At 40.2% G+C, this 15838-nt stretch overlaps 1 protein-coding gene across 3 annotated transcripts in view; it reads left to right on the forward strand.

Annotated features, from left to right (window-relative positions):
- Window positions 1–4523: 4523 nt before the first annotated feature.
- The window catches only part of C12H8orf48 (chromosome 12 C8orf48 homolog), a 42777-nt gene continuing 31462 nt past the window's right edge, over window positions 4524–15838 (forward strand). The window contains exon 1 of one of the 3 annotated variants that reach the window (XM_034435080.3): window positions 4524–4791. The gene's annotated coding sequence lies outside the window, so the exon portion shown is untranslated. The remainder of the gene's footprint in view (window positions 4792–15838) is intronic. The other 2 variants (XM_034435081.3, XM_060692050.2) reach the window with 2 other exon arrangements.

The following is a 15838-nucleotide window of genomic DNA, read 5'->3' on the forward strand; positions in this document are numbered from 1 at the left end:
ATTCAGAATTCAGCCAGACTTTTGTGTTATAACTAAATCCATGACTGCTAAGACTCTGTTCTGCAGATGTTGAGTCTGGCTGGTAAATAATTTTTAGTGCCCAGGATCATATATCACATTAAAATATCATGGTTGGCAATCTGGGAACCCAGCCTTCTGCAGCCTGTAAATCATGGCTTAGCATGTTGTGAATTCAGCAAGCCACAATGATTAGGTGTGAAACTCTGCAAACCTAATGGGCAAATTCATTCATAGTGCTGCAGGTTATTGGGAAGACGAAGAGGCCAAAGTCTATTACTAATGCAGAACAATTCTCTAGAAAGGGGAGGCATTTGGGGGTCTGCTGGAAGAATCAAAGAGGAAAGGGACTCACGAGATAGAGAGAGTGTGTTCATGGCACCCAAATCTTTAGGAGAACAAGTACAGATAATATTCAATTTATGACCACAATTGAGCCCAAACTTTTTGTTAAGTGAGACATTTGTTAAGTGAGTTTTGCCCTATTTGACAACCTTTCTTGACAGTTGTTAAGTGAATAACTCCAGTTGTTAAACTAGTAATGGTTAAGTGACTCTGGCTTCCCCATTGACTTTGCTTGTCAGAAGTCACAAATGGGGATCACATAACTCCAGGACACTGTAACCATCACAAATATGAATTTTGATTACATGACAATGGGGATGCTGCAGCACAGTGGGTAGCTTGAAAGACAGTCATAAGTCACTTTTTCCAGTGCCATTGTAACTTTGAATGGTAACTAAATGAACTGTTGTAAGTCAAGGACTACCTGTAACAACCGGCCCCTTATTTTTCAGATATCATCAGCATCCTTGAGTTCATCTTTTTAGCAGTTGCACTCAGCACGACTTTCACCGTGTTCTTCTGTGCACTGCGCTATTGGATAGAATGCATGAAGGACCAGGTGGCGCAAAGAGTGGCCAATGCCCAGCTGGACTTGGTCCGTGGGGTTCCTGCCACATCTGTCAGTGACAGCCCTCAGCCTGAACGGGCTGCCTCCGCAATTCCTGATCCTCCATCCTCTGTGCCTGAAGAATCCCAGAGTTCCTCTGAGCTGCCCACGGCTGTGGCCAATGCACTTTGGGGCTTTGGAAATCCCATACGTGAAGTGATGAAACTACCAGTATTTATCCTAAGTGGGCCACTGGGGGTTGTACCTGAAGAAGAAAAAAGGGAGGAGGAGGAGGAGGAGGAGGAGGAGGAGGAGACAGTTTTTTAAACAGAGGGAGGAGAAATTAAGCAAGCCCCAAGCTCAGCCCTGAGCATTGGCGTCATTAGCTTTTTTAGCATTAGGAACTGAACTATTCTATTCTTTTTTAATATCTCCTTTTTAGCAGGCATTGCTCTGTAGCCTCGAAATGTCTTTCACGTGTGTGCTACCCATTCCCTGCCCCACATAGCCTTTGGTTTACACGGATTATCTTGCTTCTTCCTCTCCCTTCACACCACTGAACCCCTAGTTGAGATTTGCTCTCTTCAATCTTTCCATTAGAGATTGGGGTTAGAAGTTATGGAGTTCTCCTAGTCATGACTCTCAAAGGGGTCCTGAGACCTTGTTTTACCAACATTATTTTAAATGCTCTGTAAAAAGAACAGCTGAGGCTACTTTTCCACTTGGTAGGAAGTTTCTTAAACCATGGTTTGCATGCAAGTGGAGTTTTTCTTTGCAGAAACTATATCCAACGTATATTGAAACTACCTTCTGCACCCTAACTCCCAGAATTCCTAGTTTAGTTAGCTTAGAATATTGGGAACTGCAGTCCCCATGCATACTCAGAGCAACAGATTGGATGAGATACTTCTAGTTTACGGATCAGGTAGAGAAACTCCCAATCTCTCTTCTACCCACCACAAACATACATTTTGATGACTTGAGAGAGTTCAAATGCAAGTGGAGACACAACAAAGCCAGAGTAAGTGGCCATTTAAAACACTGGGGGGTGATTTTGCTTTATTTTTACATTTGGTGAGGGGTATGCATTTTAGAAAACACAAATTTCTTTTGTTTCACTTTTCTCATTTGATTTAGCCACTATTGATAAGACAAAGAGCGTACCTTTTTAAACAGGAAAGATTGTGTGACTTTTGCTGTTTTAGCAAAAGAGGTATAGATGAGGGATACGAAATGCTTTTATAATGCAACTGTCAACTGCAAACTTATTGTACTGTCAATAATTGTACAATTATTGTACAACTGTACTGTCTCTCAGAATGTAACAATCATCAATAAAGAATATGTGGTCGTGTGATGTTTTAATCCTGCTTTCTGATGCATTCTTGAAAAGGCTCCTCCACGCATTACTTGGTGTTTTTAGGTCCTGCCGTGAATTCTTCCACAAGCATCAAAGGATGCAGGATGAAGTAAGCAACCACAGATAAAAGTTTCTAGTTCATAACATGGCTGACATTTGTGCTTTTTAAAAAAAATGTTGCCTTTTCAGGATGTGGACTTTGTTGTTCCTGTGGCACTCCCTGCCACAATCACATTCAGGAATTCAAACTTTTGTGTTGGAAATAGTTCCTGCTAGTTTGTAAGTCTAGTAGTCCTCAACTGACTGGTTGCTTAATAGGGGTGGGTTCTACTTACCTTTAGTACCGGTTCGCATCGTGCCTGCCCGCATACGCAGACCACCTATGATGACATCCGGGTCAGTGGGCAGAGCCTCCCATCGGTTTTACTACTGATTCTTGCGAACCGGTCCGAACTGGGGGCAACCCACCACTCTTGCTTAATGACCATCTGAAGTTATAACAAATCCTCCAAAAAGTACTTATGACATGAACCAAGTCACTTAAAACAAAATCTTTGCCCTTCAAAGTCCTATAACATGTTTCTTCTTTATTTGTATAATGTTTATATATTTTATTTTTTTTAAACTTTTTTTGTTATATTGATGTATTCTCATTGTGTTATTTTTCATTTTATTGTTCTATTATATTGATTCTGGTTACATTCCTTTCATTTTCTTCTTTTTTATTATTATAAGCTACCAAGAGTAGTTCCACAGCCAGATAGGCGGCAATACATTTAAAAAACTAGCAAGATGCCCATAGTTGCCTTAGCAGGAAGGTGGGTGGCATATAAATAAATGCAGTTTAGTTAAGTATTTGTCAGATTTACACTTTAGGAGTCCAAAATAGCTTGCATGGGAATATCTCTTTGTTATATTCTCACAACAACAGTCGTGTGAAGTAGACTGGGCTGATTTGCTCAAAGTCACCTAGTGAATTTTCATAGATGAGGGAACCTTCATCCTGTGAGCAACTGTACAACTTTGGCTAACCTGCCTATCTCTAAGGTGCTGCCTACAAGACAAAACAATCATCTTAGGAAAAAAAACAAAAAAGCCAAGATCAGCACGTGCCGATTCCCAGCTGCAGGAAAATAAGGAGCTGCATTCTTAGCTCCAGCAGGAACACAGGAGAAAACTCTAAAAAGTGGATAAAATTATGGTATAAACTAAGTTATATTATTTTTTTTCTTTAAGAAAGGCACTTAAAACCAGTCTTGATAAGTGAACTGCAGTGATCATAATGTAAAGTCAGGCTGTCCTGACACTTCTAACACACTGCCTGCCTCTTGAACAGCAGAGAAGTATTTATAGTATTCCTTTTTTAAGCACTGGGAAAAGTATATTTGAAAGACATTCAAGTCCTGCTTAGTTGTTCTTCCACTGAGATTTTTTTTCCCCATCATATTTGACCTGAAAAAAAACTTGATAATCATTAGAGGGCAGCAAAGACATTTTTTCTCCGTTTTGCTGCCCTCTGGTGGCTGTTTGGAGGCCTACTTTGCTCCAAAACCTCTGTTGGCATGGATAAATTAACTTCTTTAAGTAACTCCTTTATTAGAGATGGTAGATTTTACAGAATTTTGCATACGAAGGGGAAAAAAAATCACTTATGATTTGTGGATTGATGATTAGAAAAAACTTTGGATAATAGAAAAGAGTGAACTTTCTTTTGTAATCACAGAGCTTCTATGGTGGTTCTACTGTCTTGTCCAATGGGCTGCAGAAATTGGAAAGATAAATGCAGATGGAATATCAAATGTAGAATAGTGGGATGAGGAACTTGCTTGCTAATGTAGCACAACCAACAGGGTTGGGTTTTTTTTTTTTGTGAGTGCTGCTTGGAATTTGCAAAAAGTCCTTTCAGGAGCACAAGCTATAAATTTCCCTTTTGACCCCCAAACTTCCATCTCCCGCCTCAGTACTTTTTTGTAAGGAATGTAATTCAGTCTCCTCCCCCGCCCCCCCGCCCCGCAAATCAGATGTGATAGCTTCCAGTCCGAAGGAATTGGGGGAATTGAAGTGCCGCAACGTCCTTTAGACCAGTGTTTCTCAACCTTGGAAGCTTGAAGATGGGTGGACTTCAACTCCCAGAATCCCCCAGCCAGCAACGCTGGCTGGGGGATTCTGGGAGTTGAAGTCCACCCATCTTCAAGCTTCCAAGGTTGAGAAACACTGCTTTAGACGGACCCGATTGAGATCTCAGCGGAACTCAAATGCGTCAGGAGCGGAAGCGGGTCGGACGGAAAAGCTGAAGCTCCTGTTGGCGTTTGGCGGTAGCCACGGCAACGCGAACGGCCTGCGCGGCGCGGGTGAGCCCGAGCTCGAGTTGGGATTGAATTCAAACATTATTTTAGAGAGAAACGCTCCTGGAGGGGGGAAAAATGGACATATTGTAGAACTCCCGTCTCTGAATGGACGACGCAACGACCTCTTCATTTCCCTCATTCTGGAAAAAGTATTAGTTTGGACCTGGTTGAAGGTGGGTGGGATCTCCTTTTATTTTTTATTTATTTATTTCGTCAAGCGTGTATTAGATAAGAGACATAAGTATAAACATGATTATGAATACATGAAATGGATACGAATAAAAGGGGGCATTAGAACGGGTTAACAACACAACAGCCCTGCAAGGTAGGCTGCTGGCCTTTCTCTCCGCCATTGCAAGAGAGGTCAGCAGGAGAATGCCTCTGGAAAAATATTTGCTCTGCATTTGCTAGATTTGCAGGCCACCATTTCCCCAGGGACCCGAGTGGGTCTTTCTCTACACAACAACCCTGCAAGGTAGGCCAGGCTGAGTGATAATTCTCCAAAAGGCTCCGCATGAGGTTCCATGGCTGAGAGTGGATTTGAACCAGGAACTCTTGTACCAGGATACCTCCCCGACTTTTTTATGAAAATAAAACTGATTTTAGGGAAGCTTACTCTAAGAGAAATGGGCATCAGATCATAATCTTAGCTAGGTGGGACATTTCTTTGGTACTTGCTCATAGGTTAATGCATTTCCTTTTCTGCAACATCTCCCTGTCAGGTAGGCCTGTTGTTGGTTTATTTAATGTGGCATAAAAAATGAGTACAGGTAGTCTTTGACTTATGGCCAAAATTGAGCCCAGTTGCTAAGCAATACAGTTGTTAGGTGAGTTTTTTTTTTTAATTTTTATTTTTTAATTTGATTTATATGCCGCCCTTCTCCGAAGACTCAGGGCGGCTTACAATGTGCTCAGCAATAGCCTTCATTCTTTTTGTATATTTATACAAAGTCAGCTTATTGCCCCCACAAACTGGGTCCTCATTTCACCTACCTTAGAAAGGATGGAAGGCTGAGTCAACCTTGAGCCTTGGCGAGATTCGAACCCTGCAGTAATTGCAGGCAGCTGGTCTTAATAACCAGCTTAATAACAGGGTGCCTTAAACCTCTGTACTACCAAGGCTCTTAGTTTTGCCCCCTTTCTTGTCACAGTTGTTTATTTATTTATTTATTTTATTCAATTTGTATACCGCCCTTCTCCTAGTGGACTCAGGGCGGTGCATAGCCAGAACTAAAACACATACCAATACAAAATTTAAAATTATTAAAAGAATTACATACTTTGGCCCAAATTTAAAACAATTCAAATTAAAACCCATTGACAAATTAAAAGCTAAAAAACTAAAAAAAAGTGGGGGGGTTCACACCAGCCCTGCTTGATGGAAAAGAAAAGTTTTCAGGGCACGGTGAAAGACCCGGAGATCCGATATCCTTCGTATCTCCGGGGGCAAATCGTTCCAGAGGGCAGGAGCTGCCACAGAGAAGGCCATCCCTCTGGGGGTTGCCAGCCGACATTGCCTGAATCACTGTAGTTGTTAAGTTAGTAATATGGTTATTAACGGAATCTGGCTTCCCCATTGACTTTGCTTTTCAGAAAGTCATAAAAAGTGATCACATGACCCTGGGATACATGACATGATCACATGACCCTGGGATACTGCAACTGTCACAAATATCAACCAGTTGCCAAGCATCTGAGTTTTGATTATGTGATCATGGGGAAGCTGCAACAGTTGTGTGAAAAACAGTCCTAAGTCACTTTTTTGGTACCGTAGCTTCAAACAGTCACTAAACAAATGGTTGTAAATTGAGGACTACCTGAAATTTATATTCCTGAAACTCCATGCTGCCTGGGGAATTCTGGGAATTGAAATCCACCTATCTGAAAGTTGCCAAGTTTGAGAAATACTGTTCTACACTAAATCAGTGACCTACTTTGGATTCTAAGGGAAAGGGCATTTAGAAGTATTTGTGTTGGAGTTCTTGGCAATTCTTTAAACCATATTTATATTTTCCTGGGAGTGTGATTCCTCATTTGATTCCAGGGGAAAAATGTGGCGTGTCCAAAGTATATTTACTGTTGGTTTTGAGGCTGGCTATAGTTTGGGGAATCTTAATACTGTATGTGTTTTACTACATAAGCCTTTTAAAGCTTGAAGTTATGCTCTATTAATTTTGACTATATGAGAATAATTTGTAAGTTGCCTAGAGCCAGTAAGCGAAAAGTTAATAAAATTCACAATATTACTCCTTTACAGAGGACCCTTTTGCTGCTAAAATGAAGCTGCTAGTACATAAGCAGACAGCAACATCCAATGCCAATAGGTAGTCCTCCACTTAACAACCATTTGTTTAGTGACTGTTTGAAGCTATAAATGCCCTGAAAAAAGTGATTTATTTACCAGTCCTCACAATTACAATTGTTGCAGCAACTTCATGGTCACGTGATCAAAATTCAGCTACTTGGCAAAGGCAAATATTTGTGACAGTTGTGGTGTCCCCAGGTCGTGATTATTTTTTGGACCACCTAGCAAGCAAAGTCAATAGGGGAAAGCTGGATTTGTTCAACAACCGCGTGACTTACTTAACAACTGCAGTGAATCATTTAATGGTGGCAAAAGAGTCATAAAAGTGAGTGTGACTCACTTAACAACCATTTTCCTTAGCAATGGATATTTTGGTTCCACTTGTCATAAGTTGAAGACTACAGTTTTGTTTTGCTTTGGAAAAAAAAATCTACGGTACTACAGGTAGTCCTCAAATTAAGACCACAATTGAGCCCAAAATTTCTGTTGGTAAACGAGACAGTTGTTAAGGGAGCTTTGCCACATTTTACAACATTTCTTGTCACAGAAGTGAAGTTTATCATTGCAGTTGTTAACTTAATATCATGGTTGTTAAGTGAATCTGGCTTCCCTATTGAATTTGCTTGTCAGGTCGCAAAAGGGGATCACGTGACCTCGGACACTGCAACCATCATAAATATGAACCAATTCTCAGGCATCTGAATTTTGATCACGTGGCCATGATCAATAGTTGTAAGCGTGAAAAAGGTCATAAGTCACTTTTTTCAGTGCCATTGTAACTCTGAACAGTCACTAAATGAACTGTTGTAAATCAAAGGCTATCTGTATTTTATGATTCCTCTTTCCCCTTTAACAATTTGTATTTATTTGACTTTCTCCAACTCCTTCCTATGCAAGCTTTTTTTTTTTTTTAAAAAAATATCTTGAAATCCTGGCAATTATTTTGGGAGGAGAATAATTAACCATTGGAGTCATAAACCCTATACAATGTAATCTGGCCCTCTGTCATATTAAGGTATGGATGAATTACGCAAAGCTTTTCTTCCGATGTTTTTTCTTTTTCTGCTTCATATTGGCAAAACCTCAACTGTGGTCAACTTTATTTATTCTCTTTTAATGAAGAAACTAGTTAGTTACCATTTAGCAACCATTTAGTTGCCTAGAAGACATTTGTATATTTCTCTGCATTTTCATTATCATAATTACCCCTCTTCATGGTGTAGGAGCAGAAATAGCTGTTCAAACATTCAGAACTCCTGCGAGTCTCTACTTTTACTGTATCCTGTGGGGTGAAGCAGGAAAATGGTTGATCATTTTCTGTTAATTTCCACTTCAATTGTTTCACTTGATAGGACAGCCGCAGCCTAATTGCTGCTACCCTCAATGAAAAGTAATAAAAGGGATACAACTGGCAAACAGGAAAGTTTTAATTAACATTAGAGATTTCTGCTGCTTCGGACCGATTTCTAAGTATAGCAGGAGCTTGAAAAGAATATTCTGAATAATACAGCATTATATTAAGTGCTGTGTAGAACCCACTTTTAATTTTACTTCCAGCTGTTTGCAGAATAGCAGTGGCTAAGCAGAGCCCAACAACTTTAATCTAGAAACCCCTGTAATTTACACTAATTTATATGGTGTTCACTGATCTTAAAAATCTCTCTGGTGGGTTTTAATAAGGAACAATCACTTGTAAAATTTATTTTGTAAATTTATATGCTGCCTTTTGACAGTTGTCCATAAACCATTCTATCAGAAAGTGGTGATCTCTACCTAGAGCAGGGTTTCACAACCTTAGCAACTTTACGACACATAGACTTCAACTCCCACAATTCCCAAGCCACCTTGGGATTTGGGAGTTGAAGTCCACGCATCCTAAAGTTGCCGGGGTTGAGAACTAGTGACCTAGATCATTTTGGCCTGGTTTAGAGATTGGGCTGAATCATACTTCGGGTTTCTTTGGATTAAGCATGGCCTGTAAACTCATTGGTTATGTTATAGAATCTAGGTTTCAGGAACGGTGTTGGAAAGCACTTGTGAGTATGCCAGCACTTTGGGGATTACAAGTAATCCTTAATTTACAACTGTTCGAAGTTTATTTATTTATTTATTTATTATATTTCTATACCGCCTTTCTCCCGTAGGACTCAAGGCGGTGTACAGTCAAGAAAAATATAGACACACAAACATCATAAAATTGCTAATTAAAATTATTACTTAGTTTGGTCAATTAAATAAAACCCAGAATTAGATAACATTTAAAAAATCATTCACATGTTTGTATGTTTAGCCCTGCCTGTTGGAACATCAGGGTCTTGAGGGCACGGCGGAAAGCACGGAGATCAGGGATATTCCGTATCTCCGGGGGCAGTTCATTCCAAAGGGTTGGAGCCCCCACAGAGAAGGCCCTCCCCCTGGGAGTCGCCAGTCGACATAATTTGACTGACGGTACCCTGAGTAGTCCCTCCCTGTGAGAACGAACTGGTCGGTGGGAGGCTATTGGTGGCAAAAGACGGTCTCGTAGGTACCCAGGTCCTAAGCCATGGAGCACTTTAAAGGTGATAACTAACACCTTGAATTGCACCCGGAAGACCACCGGGAGCCAGTGCAGCTCGCGTAGGAGAGGTGTTACATGGGCATAACGAGCTGCACCCATAATCACCCGCGCGGCTATGTTCTGGACCAGTTGGAGCCTCCGGGTGCTTTTCAAGGGGAGCCCCATGTAGAGAGCATTACAGTAGTCCATACGGGAGGTAACTAGGGCATGAGTGACCGTGCGCAAGGCGTCCCGATCCAGAAAGGGACGCAACTGGCGGATCAGGCGAACCTGATAAAAGGCACCCCTGGCCACGGCCATCAAATGATCTTCTAAAGATAGCCGTGAATCCAGGAGGACACCCAAGTTGCGGGCCCTCTCTGTGGGGAGCAAGATCTCATCTCCTATTGTCAGTGAAGTTATAACTGCAGTAAAAGAAGTGACTTATCACTGTTTTTCACGCTAATGACTGTTGCACCATCCTCATGGTCGCCTGCTCAAAATTCAGATGCTTGGCAACTGACTCATCTTTATGAAGGTTGCTATGCCCCAGGATCATGGAATCACTTTTTGCAACCATTGCAAATCAAAGTCAATGGGGAAGCCAGATTCAGTTAACAATTGGATTACTAGCTTAACAACCACAGTGATTCGCTTAACAACTGTGGCAAGAAAGGTTGTAAAATGGATCTAAACTCACTTAATTGTCTCAACAATAGAAATTTTTAGATTTAATTATTCAATTACGCATGTACCCCCATATATGTGGGTAACATGCATAATTTTGTATTGATTGATCTATTTATCTTGTCATGTTTATATTTATATTAGAGGTGGAGACCCTTTGAGAGCTGTATGCAATGTAATTTCATTTTAATGTATCTGATTAGTGCACATTCAAAGTGACAATAAGGTAAAGGTAAAGGTTCCCCTCGCACATATGTGCTAGTCGTTCCCGACTCTAGGGGGTGGTGCTCATCTCTGTTTCAAAGCTGAAGAGCCAATGCTGTCCGAAGACGTCTCCGTGGTCATATGGCCAAAGGCGCACGGAATGCTGTTACCTTCCCACCAAAGGTGAACCCTATTTTTCTACTTGCATTTTTTATGTGCTTTCTAACTGCTAGGTTGGCAGAAGCTGGGACAAGTAACGGGAGCTCACCCCGTTACGTGGCACTAGGGATTCAAACTGCTGAACTGCCGACCTTTCGATCAACAAGCTCAGCGTCTTAGCCACTGAGCCAGTGACAATAAAGTTGTTCTAAGTCTAAGTCTCTTAGCCCTAAGAAGAAGAAAATGGCAAACCACTTCCAAAATCTTGCCAATAAAATTGCAGGGACTTGTCCAGGCAGTTGCTAGGAGTGAAACAAAGGCATGTATGGGTGCGGATGCATGCACAGACACATACACACTTGGGAAGCTAGCTAGCAAAGACTGTCTTTTATTTTTAAACCATTTAAGAAGAAATGTTTTTCCACTTTAAGCACTGTGACTGTTTTACCATTGTTAGGTATATATCTTGCCTTTGTTTTCGTACAATGCATTCATAATGCTCCCACCTCCTATTTTTCCCATCTGGCCAGCTTTCGTTGCCTAAACACAGCTTCCTGGTTTTTACCTTAACTATTTACATTAATCTGGGTCACCAAATGGAGCCTGGAGACATTCCCAGAAAATAAATTTGGGAGAATTTCTCTAGGTTAAGTGTGCCCACTTGTTCAGAAAAAAGCTCCAAGGGAAAAACATTTTATCAGGTGTAAGGAGATGGTATTTCTTTCTGATAAGTGTATTTTTCTGATATTCATTTTTTGAGCATCTGAACCTGTACAGAGAGTCCTTGACCTATGACTGCAACTGGGACCAGAATTTCCATTGCTAAGCAAGATGGTTGTTAAATGAGTCGCACCCAAATTTATGACCTTGTTTGTTAAGCAAATCTGATATTGATTTTGCCTGTCAAAAGCTGGCTGGGAAGATCTCAAATGGTGATTACATGACCAGGATACTGCAACTATTGTAAATACATGCCAGGTGCCCAAATCTTGATCATGTGACCATAGGGATGCTGCAATATAGGTGCAAGGACCAGTTGTAAGTCACTTTATTCAGTGGTATTGTAACTTTGAATGGTTGCTAAACAAGTGGTCATAAATTGAGGATTACCTACTCAAGAGCCAGATTTGTGATGTAGCATTTCTTCTGAACCAGCCCTGAGTGATCTGTTCTGCAAATCTCAAAATCCTGGCTTAGTTGAAAGCATGAATTTAGCTTTTATTTTGAGGTAAACACAGTTAGAATCAAAGCATCATTCTGCAATCATATGTACATGTCTACCGAAGCCGCTGAGATTTCCTTCAGCATTGGGCTTAGGAAATTTTGTTTGCAAGTGAACCTCTAGGTCAGGGATGTCAAACTCAAGGCCCATGGACTGCATCCGCCGCGGGGTGTTTAGATCGGGTCCGTGGGGCCACCCTGGAAACGGAAGGACCGACCCACAGTGCCTCTACCAATGAAAACAGAGCTGGGAGGGCCGCACACCCTCCTGAACTCCATTTTCACTGGCAGATGGTTTCAGGAGGCCGTCACAGCTGAAAATGGAACTTGTGAGGGCCACAAGTGGCCCTCCCTAGCTCCTTTTCACTGGCAGAGGGTTGCAGGAGGCCATCGCAGCCAGAAATGGAGCTCAGGCAGAGTGCTCGAGCCACCACTGGTGCCCCCAACATGAGTGACATCAAGCTGGAACCGCCCCCCCCCGGCCCCCGAAGGTCAGACACAACCCTGATGCGGCCCTCAATGAAATCAAGACATCCCAGCTCTAGGTGCTGCAGCATTATTTTAATATTCTTGCAGGAGAGAGAGGAAGGAGCATTGAAAGACAATGAGTAGAAATGGGAAATGTCCAGGATCACTGCTGTGAAGAAGAGAATGGAGAAAAGGTGCAAATCTTAAATGGCTAAGTCCAGTGTTTCTCAACGTTGGCAACTTGAAGATGGGTGGATTTCAACTCCCCAGAATTTCATGCTGGCTGGGGAATTCTGGGAATTGAAGTTTACCCATCTTCAAGATGCCAAGGTTGAGAAACACTGGACAAGACCCACATCATGCATTGTCTTTTAGTACTTAATGTTGGATCAGTTTGCCAATGACCCTTAAGAACAGTTTAACGGTACAAGGATGACAAAGTGAGTCTTCGGTTTGTTCATTTCTCCTTTATTATATTCTTCTGTGTAACTTCTGCACAAGATCAGAAATTTTGGAACAATTCCATTTTAGCATTGTTTGCAAGCCCTAAACTGTGATTAATCTTAATTGTGCACACTTGAAAAATATGTGTACCCAAAGAAATAAGATGGAGATGAAAGAATATATAGACGAAATTTATCGCGTGCACAAATATATAAGAAGGCATCGACTGGCAAGAGAAGTCCATATAAGATTCACCAAAAAAAAACAAAAAAAACAAAAACCCAAAAAAACCAGGGATGAAATCTACAAGAAATCAAGAGATGAAACAATAACATATAGAGGTAAAGAAATTATAATTTTGAAACAAATTCCATGAAGAATTTGGACTCAAAGACAACAATATCAGCCTCACAACACAATTTACCAAGTATAGAGTGATGTTTAGATAGATAATCCCAGAAGGCATCCTTATTACGTAGCAAGATAGGAAGTACAAGGTAGACTCGATAGAAAAGGCACAAGAATTTTACAAAAATTATCTCTCACAGGAAGAAGAGCAAGAGAGTAAAGAAGAATCAGAAAGCAAAAGTCAAGAGGAAGATCAGTCAGAAGAAACAGAAAGGGAGAGAGAGATAAGAAAAGTACAGGAAAGAGAGTGAGAAGAAAAAGAAGGAGTGAGAGGGAGAGTAAGAAGAGAGACAAGAAATACTAAGAAACAATTGCGGTAGAAATGGAAGAGGCACTAAAGCTCTTCTCAGTGAACATAAATGGTTTAAACTCACCCAAAAAAAGAACACAAATTTACACAAAATTAAAGAAACTCGAAGCAGATGTGATAGGCCTCCAAGTGGTACACATTAAAAAAGTTTTTCAGAAGCTATTAGAAAATGGATGATGAATTGGTAATGTTACAATACAGATCTATGGAGTTTGCTCTGAGACTGAGAGGCCTGAAGGAAAATAGCAAAGAAAATTTAAAAGACATTTGTGCTGATGTTATGGCTGAGATAATTAAAGAAAGACCAGAAGATGTGGCAATCCAAATTGACAAAATTTACAGGGTTACTTCCTGGTTGGCAAAACAAAGACAGCTGCCACGAGATGTGGTGATTTATTTCACATCTAGGAGGATCAGAAATGAAATTTTACAAGCTTCTTACAATAATAAAGTTCAGGTGGCTGGGCAGGAGGTGGTGGTTTTGAAAGAGATTCCTCCAAAGATGTTGAGGAGCAGGAAAGACTTTGGCTTTTTGGTAAATGAGCTGAGAAATCAACAGGTGGCATATAGATGGGACGTTCCAATTGGTCTAATAGTGACTTATAAAGGAGAAAGATAAACACAGTTTGGAAGGCAAAAGATTTTTATGTAAATGTGTTACAGGCTGGATACCCACCCTCACCAGGGGGGGGGGAAGGAAGAAAATGGAGATGTTACAACAAGAAAAAGATGGAAAACAGATACAAACCTACGCTGCAGCTGCAGCTGGAGGAATTATTATGGAAGAAGATTTGGATCTTGGGGGTTTACCCCCAACTTTGGAACCACCTAAGAAGGGAGAGCCGAAAGCACAACAACTGACCCGATCAACTTATAAAATGGAACAACAACCAAAAGGGCAACAATCTCAAGATTCACCTCAAGAAGTTCAAAAAACAGAAGCAGTGGGGGGAGCTAGGCCGAAGACTAAGGTGGAGGAGGAGCTTCAGCTGATGCTCACAGGCTTCGAAAGGCTAAAGATGGCAACTAAATTCTTATCTTGGAATGTTAATGGCCTAAACTCACCACAAAAAAGAAAGAAAGTATTTCACTACTTGAAACAATTTAACAATGATGTTATTTGCTTACAAGAAACACATATTAGATTATCAGACCAAAAATATTTGATAAATTCAAGATTAGATACAAATTTTGTGGCATCAGCGCCAGAGAAGAAAAACGGACTAGTCATATATGTAAGGAAAGGACTATCAGCTAATCTAATTGAGGCAGATGATCAAGGAAGATATATTGCAATTGAATTATTGACAGGCTTTATAAAAGGGAGACAGATGAAATATAATGTTAGGCAAATTATAAACTTACTGGAATATTTGGAGAAAAATAATCAGGTCTCTGCAGCGTTTATATTTGTGGATGCAGAGAAAGCATTCGATCGATTGAACTGGCAATTTTTGTTTAAAATAATAGAAAAAATGCACTTTGGGGAGCATTTCATACATTCAATTAGAGCAATATATCAGGAACAAACAGCACAAATAATAATTAATGGAGGTTTAACAGATGTGTTTAAAATTGAGAAAGGTACGAGGCAGGGTTGTCCTTTGTCGCCATTGTTGTTTATTTTAACTTTAGAAGTTTTGTTGAATAAGCTACGTGATTCTGATAAAATAAAAGGAATTGTAATTAGACAGCAGGATTATAGATTAAGAGTGTTTGCAGACGACCTGGTTCTTACTTTATCTCAACCTATAGAAGTGGCTCCCTATATGTTGGATATAGTAGCTGAATATGGTAAAGTATCTGGATTCAAAGTAAATTTACACAAGACAAAGATGATAACTAAATAACTAAGAATTTATCTATAACTCAAAGAGAAGAGTTAGGGAGGATAACGGGGTTTGAAGTAGTTAAAAAGGTTAAGTATCTAGGAGTATATATTGCAGCCTCAAATACGAAATTGTATAAAAATAATTATGAAATTCTTTGGCAAAAAGTACAGAAAGAAATGGAAAAATGGAAAAAGTTACAACTTTCACTACTGGGAAGGATAGCAGCAATAAAAATGAATGTATTACCTAGGTTTTTATTTTTGTTTCAAATGATACCAGTGCTTAAAAAAGATGGAAATCTGATGGAATGGCAGAAAGGGGTTAATACTTTTATTTGGGCTGTGAAGAAACCAAGAGTGAAACTGAAAATTATACAGGATATACGTGAGAGAGGAGGTCTTAAAATGCCTAATTTAAGATCGTATTATGAAGCTGCAGCGTTATCACAAATTAGTGACTGGTTCAACTTAACTGAAGAAAGAATGTTAAATATAGAAGGTTATGATTTGTTATATGGATGGCATGCTTACTTGTTGTATGAAAAAAAAAGTGGATAAAGTGTTTAAGGGTCATATACTTAGAAATGCATTGTTGAGGGTGTGGAAAAAGTACCAATATAAGCTGAATTACAAGATACCTATATGGG

The sequence above is a fragment of the Pantherophis guttatus genome, chromosome 12 (genome assembly GCF_059756535.1).
Source record: "Pantherophis guttatus breed Tessera chromosome 12, ASM5975653v1, whole genome shotgun sequence".
Taxonomy (NCBI): Eukaryota; Metazoa; Chordata; class Lepidosauria; order Squamata; family Colubridae; genus Pantherophis; species Pantherophis guttatus.